Here is an 11,567-nt window from a genome sequence, read left to right as displayed (position 1 = left end):
TCTAGTTGGCGCATGTTGTTTCTGTTAAAGGAATTGAAGTTGACAAAGTAAAAATCGAAGTCATATCTAAATTGCCACAACCAAAAACAGTTAGAGATGTGCGATTATTTTTAGGACATGCAGGATTTTATAGGAGGTTTATAAAAAGCTTTAGTGCCATATCTAAACCACTTTGTAATCTCTTATTAAAAGATGCACCGTTTGAATGGAATGATGATTGCCAAAAATCTTTTGAGAAAATAATTTGTCTTTTAACATCGGCACCTATTATGCAATCCTGATTGGTCTTTACCCTTTGAATTAATGTGTGATGCAAGTGATTTTGTTGTTGGTGCTGTTTTAGGACAAAGAAAGAATGGTAAGCCTTTTGTGATTTATTATGCAAGTAAGACTTTGGATAGTGCTCAAATGAATTATTCTACGACTGAAAAAGAATTACTTACTGTGGTATTTGCATTAAACAAATTCCGTTCATATTTGCTTGGCTCTAAATCTGCTGTGTTTACTGACCACGCTGCTGTGAGATATTTGATGAGTAAACAGGATGCCAAACCGAGAGTAATTCATTGGATTTTGTTACTTCAAGAATTTGACCTTACCATTAAAGATAAAAAGGGTGCTGAAAATGTTGTTGCTGATCATCTATCAAGACTCACATCCGAATTCTGCAATGATATAACACCCATCAATGATTCTTTCCCTGATGAATTTTTATTTTCTGTTACTTCAATGCCATGGTATGCTAACATTGTTAATTTTCTTATTACAGGTAAAATGCCTTTGCAATGGAATGCTCAAGAGAATAAGAAATGTTTTGTTGAAGTAAAGAAATTTTATTGGGATGACCCTTATTTGTTGAAATATTGCCCAGATCAAATTTTTCGACGATGTATTCCTGAGAATGAGGTAAGTAGTGTCATTAATTTTTTTTATTCTGAAGCATGTGGTGACCACTTTTCGTCAAGAAAACTACTGCTAAAATTTTACAATATGGATTTTTTTGGCCTACCATGTTCAAAGACATATATGAATTTTACAAAACTTGTGAAAAATGTCAAAAAGTGGGATCAATTACAAAAAGAAACATGATGCTCTTAAATCCCATACTTGAAATTGAAATATTTGACTGTTGGGGAATTGATTTCATGGGTCCGTTTCCATCATCTTTTGGATTTGTGTATATACTAGTTGCAGTTGATTATGTCTCAAAATGGATTAAAGCAATTTCTTGTCGAAATAATGATAGTAAAACTGTGGTTAAATTTTTAAGAGAACATTTTAAGTCGATTTGGAATCCCTCGAGTCATTATCAGTGATGGAGGTAAGCATTTTTGTAATAAGTCATTTGACTATTTAATGAAGAAATATGGAATTACACATAAAGTTGCTACCCCTTATCATCCTCAAACAAATGGTCAAGTTGAATTAGCAAATAGGGAGAAAAAACAAATTTTGGAAAAAACGGTTAACCCAAACCGAAAAGATTAGTCTCTTAGACTTAATGATGCACTTTGGGCCTACCGTACTGCATTTAAAACGTCATTAGGAATGTCACCCTATCAATTAGTTTATGGTAAACCTTGTCATTTACCTGTTGAACTTGAACGTAAATCACTTTAGGCTATTAAAGCTTTTAATTCAAATTTGGATGATGCTGGTAATGTGCGAAAATTGCAATTGAATGAACTTGAGGAATTAAGGAATGATGCATATGAAAATTTAAGGATTATTAAGGCAAGAACAAAAGCATTTCATGATAAAAGAATTTTTCAAAAAACATTTGAGATTGGTCAAAAAATGTTGCTTTATAATTCTCGTCTTCATTTATTTTCAGGAAAGTTAAAGTCAAAATGGAGTGGCCCATTTGTTGTAAAAAATGTATATTCATATGGGGTCATAAAAATTGAGAATCCAAATAACGATGTCACATTTAAAGTTAATGGTCAAAGATTAAAACCATATATGGAACATCACCCACGTGACGAGGACACCGAAATTAATTTGGGTGACCCACCAGTTCTTGATTAAGTCTTTAATGATTGATTTTTTTTTGTGTTTTACTATTATTTTGTCGTTTCATTGTTTGATTTTTTTTCTCTAAATTGATGCACTGTACATAATTTTTTTTTAGCATTATTTTTCTTGTTTAAGCGTGTTTGTTTGACAGTTGTACATTCTCTCATCAATTTTCATTATTCATCATGAGTACTTCAATAAGAAACTTCTTGTTCACACATCTTAAAAGACTTATACGAGTGAGATTTAATCTGAGAAGATTGATACAAAGCTGTAAATCACATCCACTTTGGGATCTGCAACCACCAGAATTCGTGTCCTATGTTGAGGATTTAGAAGGACAACTTAGAGAAATAGAGCGTGGTATATATGAATTTCAATTAAAGCTTGAGGTTAACTCAATGAGAGGACGAATGTAAGTTCATTTTCCTTTTTACATTGTGTGTTTATTTTTGTTGTTTGCCTTCACGTTTGATTTGATTTTACAGCTTTGATTTTGGTGTATTTTGGTTTATTTTCCCGTATAAATGGCGGATAACGGTACCCCGTGACTTGTTAAGTCAGTATCTTCAGTTTCCCATAATAACTGAAACCCCAAAATCAAACATGGAAGACATACAACATAAATTGTATAAGCATTTTCCCTCTCTCCCTCAGAATGCCCTCATGAAAATTTACAAAGCTCGTTGTGAACGACTGCGTTTGTTAATGATCAATGGCATTCCTTCTGACATTCGTTAGTTAATTGAAGCAAAGGTCCGATTAGCAGGTGAGTTTTCTGATCCATTTGTTTCTTACATGCCTAGTTTTGGTAAAAGTACGTTTGCTAAGAAAAGAAGAGCTAAACGACTTAGCTCAAAATGTCATAACTGTGTAAGACTTGGTTGCAAACGAGAAATTTGTAAATCTTTAGGAATGGTGTCTGATACTCGTGAAGATAAAATTAAATTCGTTAAAGATGGCCTGAGTAAAGAATCGTTGGATGATATCTTACGATCTCTTGAGATGCATCACAGCGGACATGTGCAATATGAGATATACAAGTTATGGAGACTATTCCAAACACAAAGTGCACAGTTCAGTCTTGGGAATCTGACTCAAAAAGACCATGTTTGCCAGTTTATAAGAAAACTGGATGGGAAGCCTATCCTCGAGGTCGTTCAAGCCGTTACTGGACGTAAAACCAGAGGAAGATGTGAGCAACAATCACAACTACTAGTAAATATCCTTTTACTTCACTGTTATTTTATCATTTGCATTATTGCATTTAGCGGTGTGATTTTGTATTGAATAAATATTTATTTTCTTTTACTGTTTGCTTTTTCTAATCATTATTTTCTTTTTACTGTTTGCTTTTGAATTATTGAGCCACTAGCTTTACTCGTCATTTGACAAATATGCCAACCCATTTACAGTTGTTTCTCATTATTTCTGTCACCAAGATCTTTAAATATGAGCTCGTTTTTAAAAAACTCACAACTTATTTTTGAAAGATTAGTCCAATGGCAGCATCTTGGAGTAAACAATTCAAAAATATTTGTGTGCTTTCTGGGTTTCACTATGGAAAGTACAAAGAGTTTGTTCAGGCAGCAGTAGATCTTGGTCGTGTCATAGCAGAGAGGAAACTGCATCTTGTATATGGAGGAGGTGAACGGGGGTTATCCAGACTTGTCTCAGAAGCTGTTTTTACTAGAGGAAGCCAAGTACTAGGCATTATCCCAAAAGCCATGAAACTGCTAGTGTGCATGTCTGGCCCACCAATTGGAGAAGAATTAGTGGTATCAAGTATATAAGAGAGAATATCTGAAATGATGAATCATGCTGATGCTTTTATTTTCTTGCTAGGAGATCTTGCAACTTTTGAGGCACTGATTACATTTGCATTTTGGGACCACTTGAAAATTCATAAACAACCCATCGGTTTGTTAAATGTTAATAATTTTTATGATGGCTTTCTAACTTTTATTAACCATGCAATAAGGAATCATTTTGTTCCATATTCTGTAAAAAAACTCTTTATCTCTACTTCTACTGCTAATGAGTTACTTGATCTTTTACAAGCTTATACACCAGAGCCAGATCCAAAGACTTTTGCACTAAATTGGTCGACTGATGATGGTAGCGGTAACAGTAGCAGTAATAAGAAGTGCGAATTAGATTTAACTCTCCGTCTGTAAATATTTTCTGTTGCAGTGTTTATGTACTGTCTTCTAAACTCGTTCTCTTTCCTTTTAAAACATTGAGGACAATGTCTTTTTCAGGTTGGGGGGAGGGAATAGTTGATAATTGTGGAATGTCTCAGTCCTAGTGATGTTTTTACAAATTTTTTTTTTCTGTAAAGACTAACTTTGGACTAAATTTGAGTAGAAGATGGCAGGATATGGAGAGTGCAGTACCTCTAAAAACGCATCTTCTTAAATTAGGGTTGACTAACTTAGGACAAATTTGAGTCGAAGATGGTAGGATATAGAGAATGTAGTACCTCTAGAAACACATCTTCTTAATCTTAAGAGTGTTGTTTAAAAAAAAATTGACTTTTTCTTGTTCTTTGTTATCCGCTTTTAAGCTTCTACATCAAGTTCAGGTGAGCTCTCCTCCTCTTCTTCTTTTATTATTCTCCTTTACTTATTTATTTATTATTATTATTATTATTATTATTATTATTGCATATTTGTAAAATTATAAAATGTTAAGATAATGTTTAGATTAGGTTGGGGGGTGGGGATAGTTGACGTATGTTTTTAAATATGTGTGTTGTTTTTCTTTTTTTTTCTTTTCTTTTGTTTGTTTAAAAAAAAAACCCAAAAAAAAATTTATTTTTGTCTAGGATGACTGTGTAAAGAGTCACGACTTTTGAGACGCATCCTAATAGTCTTGTTGTATTATATTTTGATTTTGAAATTCATAGTAAATTGTTTTTGTTCCCTTTTCTTTGAATTACTCGAATTTGTGAACTCTCCACTTGGTTATTAAATTATTTAATTGTTTACTCATTTAACAGGTATTATTGAATCATTCTTCGCACACACACTATGACACATACTAGTGGGTTGGAAGTTAAAATTTTACAGCATTTAGTTCTTTTGATTTATTAGGAATAGTATCTAAGGTAGTAGAAAGTGTATATTGCAAAAAAAAAAGAAAAAAAAAGAAAAAATATTTTTTTTATTTTGCTATATCTAGAACCCGAGTAATTAAGTTTGTAGGGGCGTTTCAACACCTAGTGCCCTAAGGTCAACTGGTCTGGGAGTCACTGGCCTAAAGCTCGCTACATGGGTAATAGATATATTGTTTGTTTATTAGAAACCCGAGTAATTAAGTCCGTAGGGGTACTTCAACACCTAGTGCCCTAAGACCAACTGGTCTGGGAGTCACTGTTGAGTGTTAGAAAATGTATATTTATAAAGGAGAAAATCGTCATTTTACATTTCAAGTCTTACTAACAACCCTTACTTTTATGTATTTAAGGTTCTTGTAATTTAATTATGTATGTTTTATTTTAATTAAGTATTTTGTGTATTTTAGGGGCATCATAGTCATTTCACAATAAACGAGAGATCAAACGGGAAAACAGACATCACTTTTGAACTCAGGACGGTCGAAAACCTTAGGAGGAGCATAAAAGAAAAAATGACATTGTTCACATATACGATACTATTCACATGTACGGTACTGTCTACGTTACTGTTCATGACACTGTTCACATAGACGGATCGATGACGTGGCATTGATCGATGATGTGGCATTGACTGATGAGGTGTCATGATCCTGTTGGTCTAAAATTCTTATGAACTGTTGATGGTGACGTGGCAGTATATTAGTGGATCAAAACTTGTGCGTACGGTACATGCATTACACAGGATTATTTTCAACCAAACCGCGTTACTATTCAAAGCCAGGTCAAACCGCGTTACTGTTCAAAGCTGGGTCAAACCGTGTTACTGTTCACCCGCGTGGTCAAACCGCGTACTGTTGACTGATGACGTGGCGCAATCCTGAGCGTCCAAACTGTTTTTAATCCGATGACCATGATTTACTCCATGTATCTATAAAAGGGGGCCTCTCCCCCCTAATTTGATATCTCTGAATCTATTTTTGGACTCCATTTTCTGTAATTCTGTCTCCATCTTGTATTTTCTACGTATTTTAATAAATTTTCATTTTGTCCCTAGTTCAATTATGAGTAGCTAATTTTCTTTCAAGCTTGGGTTGAAGGTGAAGTCTCAACATGTGTCATGGGCTTTATTTGGTAAATTTATTTTCTCTTCCCCTCTAGTTTTTGTGGATTTTTTGACTTCTCGTCGACAAATAATACTAATCTTGTCTAGCACTGCCTTGGTTTCACCGGCCCCCTAGTACAAGGTTATTATTATTTGGCACGATAAGCCCTTAGCACCATATTGATTAGAGCGTGGTTCATGAGGTGTGGATTCCCCCCTCATGATTTAATTGGCATTAATAATGATTATTTAGCCCATGATGCATGTTGATACGGATCCAGATACCCAAGTACGTCATCTCAATAGATTTCTCTTCAATTTATTCTCGCCATTTCAATTCCAATTTTAGAATTTATTCTCGCCATTTCAATTCTAGGATAATCTAAATCATTTTCACCACAAATCCAACCACCCATTTACAAAATTAATTCTACACACAATTAAAATCCACTTCCTCGTGGGATCGACACTCGTCACCATTAGTCTATTCTACAATAGATTCGTGCGCTTGCGAGTTCAATAAAATTTGCACAACAGTCACTGACCTAAAGCTCGCTACACGAGTTAGAAAGTAATATTTTAAAAATATGTGTGAATAATCTACTGCCTAAAGATAGAATTTCTAATGAATTTTGGAACGAAAATGTTGTTTTTCTTTTAATGAAGCCCCATAAGTATTGTGTTAATTACTTGAGCACAAAAGAAGGTTTGATGATATTCTGGATAATGAGTGAATATCAATGTGGTAAAGAAATTTGAGAGAGTTCATTTATTTGGTAGTTTAAATGATAGATGAACAACTATTAACTTGCATGTGAATTTTATAAATCTTAATTTAATATAACACTTTAATTGCTAGAGAGCTAGCAATAAGCTGGTTGGGGGTGTGATTAGTATTAAAATTTGATTAATTATCAAGCGATAATATGTTATTTTATGCTTATGTTATAATTTATATTTGTGTTTATGTAATATATTAGAAATTATTAATTATGTTTTAAATATATTTAATTTTGTGTATTTTTATGTGTTTATTAGGAAAAATATTAAGTTTACATAATTCAAGGCTCCAAACAGATAAACGGAGGTCAAATTTGGATTCCGGAGGTCCGAAAACCTTAAGATCAGTCAAGATCGGCTTAAAATTGGGCTTGTGTAAAAAAAATTGACTTTTTCTGTTGACCGAGCACTGATTGGATGATGAAATGAGCTTATAATAGATATGAGTGCATGGGATAGCTGGCAATTTTGACTAAATCTCAACCGTCCATGATTCAATGGCCATGATTGTGCCACGTGGCAATGGTTGGTGAAGCAAGTTGTAGGATCCGAATCTTTGTATTCGGGTCGACCCGATCTACCCATTAACCCGCCAAATCTCATCCGTTCTTTGGGCAAATCGGACGAGTCAAACGTTGCCACGTGTGATGTTGACTTTTGAAGTTTGACCAGCCATTGGATCTTGATCTAAAGGTTGTGAAGAGCACATGCATGAAGCTTATGATGAACCGCAACACACTGGATTATGAATTTATTTTTCTATAAATAGAGCCTTATTTTATGTTTTTAATCATCTCTCTACAACTCTTTTCTTCTCAAATTCTCTCAATCTCCCTGTAATCTTGATTTTCAAGTGTGTTTTTAATATTTTGTATAATTATTTTTATAAATAAAATTAGTTTTATTTCCAATTTTAGTTGTTTTTATTACTTTTAATTATAAGTAATTCAATTTTACTACTTCTTTTTATTTCAATTATGCTTAACTAAATAATATTAGTTAGGGGAAGGTGAAACTCTTAGGAAATAAATATGATTTAATCAAATTCTATTTTTTATTTTATAAATTAAATTATTTTCTATTTAATTTTATACATATTTTATATTTTGAAATTTTGATTTATTGTAGACAAACAAATGAATTTGGCACAATAAATTCTTAATATCTTAATATATGGTATGGTAAAATGGTATTTTGACTTATTGTAGACAAATTAAATTTTGGCATAAAATTAAAGGGATAATAATAATAATTTATATAATTAATCTTTTTGGCAATAAATCTAAAAAAAGGCAAAAAGAATTTATTAAGTTTTATTTACTTCTAAGAGTGGATCCATAACCCTTACTAGTTCAATTTCATAGTTTCATTTAAATTAAGTTGTTGATATTTAAGTTTTAATTTCAATTTTTAGATAAAATAAAATAAACAAATTAAATCTTTTCTCTATGGATCGACCTCAGACTCACCAAGCTATAATACAACAAGACACTCTTATACTTGGGAGTTTAAAATTACTTTTAAGTTGTGTCATTGGCCTAACTTCTCAAACTCTCAATTGCTTGAACGCTGATAAAGGTATAAAATTAATGCTAGTCCCCAGATCACAAAGTGCCTTACCACTGTACTTAGTTCCTATGGAATTTGGGATTGTGAAACTCCTTGGATCTTTCAACTTCTGAGGAATTTTGTTTTGAAGCATATGGCTACATTCTTGTGTCAGAGCAATCGTTTCTAACTCTCCAAGCCTTTTTTTTCTTACCAAAATACCTTTCAAGAACTTCACATAATTTGGCATTTGTTCTAGGGCTTCGACAAGAGGAATATTAATATGTAGTTACTTTACACTTCCAACAATTTGCTGAATTGCTTATCTTACTCTTGCTTCTAGAATCTTTAAGGGAAAGATGATGGGTATTGTGCTATTGTAGGCTGTGCAAACTGCTTTTTTTTTGCCATGTTATGGGCTGATGTGGATGGTGTTGTAGGATCTTTACCATCAGGTGATGGATCATCATTTTTTGTAGATATTGTAACTTGGCTATTCACACCAGTGGGTCGGAAAGTAGGTTGTTGTGGTTCTTTTTCAAATTGAGTTTCTTCTTGGGCTAAAATGGGTTCAACGCTTCTTTTTGTGCACCAACTGAAATATGAACATTATTTCTAGGCCTTAAATTAATCACCTTGTAATGTTCCTTTCCTTCTCATCTTGGATCCTCTGTATTGTTGGGTAAACTACCCTGAGGTATGTTACTCAATGTTGTAATAAGCTATCCAATCTGATTTTCAAAGTTTATTAAGGATACAACTTAACTCTGAACTACTGCTTCACTTTTCACAATGTACTCCTTGATCAAAGCTTCAAGAGAACTGAGTTGATTATTGTTGGTGCTTCTTTGCCCTTAATTTTGTTGATGAAATTCAGGTGGTTGAGCATACCTATTTTGTCCACTAGATGCTGCAACATTATGGTTTTGATTGCTCCATGAGAAGTTTAGGTGCTGTCTCCATCCAAGATTATTTTGATTCTGTCTGTTGAAGTTACCCACAGAGTTAACTGATGCTGGATTTCAAGGACAATTGTCAAATAAATGTCCTTTTCCACAATAAACACAAGAGACCTCATGTAACTTGGTTAACAGTTGCTGGAGCAGTAGTCACAACTTTCACCATATTTGTTAATGATGTTACTTGGGCTGATAATACTGTCAAGGCATCTACATTATGGATTCCTTCTGCTCCTCTTGCTGCAGCTTCTTTGGTAGATGGCCACTTATAATTATTGTTGGCTATCCTTTCTAAAATTTCATAAGCCTCAATATAAGACATAGATAACAAGGCTCCAATTATTGAAACGTCCACCATTAATCTAGTGCTTGGATTAAGATCATTGTAAAAGGTTTTCAATTGTATACATCAAGGAATGCCATGATGAGGACATCTCCTGAGTAACTCTTTGAACATTTCCCATGCGTTATACAAGCTCTCATCTTCAAGTTGATGGAAGGATGTGATCTCATTTCTTAATTTTGTACTCTTGGTTTGTGGAAAGTATTTCATCAAACATTTGTCAGCCAAGTCATTCCATATGGTGATGGAATCAGGTTGTAGAGAGTTCGACCATGCTCTTGCTCGATCCCTTAAAGAAAACGAGAAAAGTCTGCGGCTTAATGCTTTCTGTGATGCTCTAGTAATCTTAAAAGCATCACTTACTTCGAAAAACAACTTAAAGCATAAGTGAGGATCTTCTAATGGCAGTCCATTGAATTAGCCCCCCACTATCTACAGCATCTGAAACATCACTAGTTTGAGCTCAAAATTATCAGCTTGCACTTCAGGTCTAACTATTCCAGAATTTATGGCTTGAGGGGTCAACACTGCATAATCTCAAGTGGCTTTATCTTTATCATCTGCCATATGAATAATATTATTATTCCCTGGTTGGCCATAAATAATCTACCCATTATAACATTCTTGACCTCCTTGTGCATTTACTGGTTCAATTACTCCACGAGGGTTCAAATTCCTCATATCTTGCAAATCATCCATTGCTACAACAATTTTTAAATTTCTTTACTTTTTTCTCAATCTCCTTGCAGTTCTTTCAATTTCTTGATCAAACTGAAATTCAACAGTTCTGTATTGTGTATACAAGGGTTCCTAGATTACTCCTGTTAATAAAATAAACAAATTAAAATTAAATTAAAAATTAGCACCCATTAAGATTAATTTCATAAATCACAATGAACAATCAATACCCGACAATGGTGCCAAAAACTTGTAGGGTGATTTTTATTGCTATGGGTGTCAATGTGCAAGTGTAGACAATAAGTAATATACTGATGAGTATTCAAATCGTCTTTACAGGAATTGATGTTATCAAATTTGCTACAACAATCTTAACAGTATAATTTCTATTTAAATTAAAGCAAAATAATTAATGAGACGAATAAACTAACTAAATTAGAATGAATGTAATAAATAGTTTTCAATGAGAAAAAAATCTCAAGCCAACCACCAGGACAAACTCAATGGGAATAGAGTAGTTAAGTAATTAAACTCACTTAATGGTGTTGATTGTTTCTCTAATTTAGACCCTATTGCTACAACACCAACTACAGCACTGGGCAGAATCCCTTATGCATCCTTAGCTATCGCCTGTTAGATATCTTATATCTAAATACAACCTAACAGTGACCATTTGTTATGCTAACATCATATATAACATTATGCATTGTAGGTTCCACTTACTCTACAATGTGAATCCTTATGTCTAGTTCTTCTTAGATCAAGCATGGCCCTATTCAAGTTGAGTAAATCTCAACTTGAGAAATCCAATCTAAAATCAAGTATTGTCTTAATTTGACCCACTAAGTTAGACATTTTTTAGGTTTTTTCTTAGCTAGTATCCATTAAATAGGTGGTCAGCCCAAATAGAGAATTGCAATAAATAAAATTAAGACAAAATGCTATAGCAAATATAAAGCAACACACATATGTCAATCAAACATCCATTAAGATCGTTTCTCACTCAACCATTATCAAATTCAG

General features: G+C 33.2%; 1 non-coding gene across 1 annotated transcript; it reads left to right on the top strand.

Annotated features, from left to right (window-relative positions):
- The first annotated feature begins 9,939 nt into the window (after positions 1-9,939).
- LOC112096625 lies at positions 9,940-10,046 on the top strand. The gene has a single exon (XR_002904522.1). It is a non-coding gene; the product is annotated as a small nucleolar RNA R71 (small nucleolar RNA).
- The last annotated feature ends 1,521 nt before the right edge of the window (positions 10,047-11,567 follow it).

Source organism: Citrus clementina, unplaced genomic scaffold (genome assembly GCF_000493195.1).
Source record: "Citrus clementina cultivar Clemenules unplaced genomic scaffold, Citrus_clementina_v1.0 scaffold_8, whole genome shotgun sequence".
In the NCBI taxonomy this organism is placed as follows: domain Eukaryota; kingdom Viridiplantae; phylum Streptophyta; class Magnoliopsida; order Sapindales; family Rutaceae; genus Citrus; species Citrus x clementina.
Note: the sequence above shows the minus strand (reverse complement) of the source record. Positions and strands in the feature narration are given on the sequence as shown.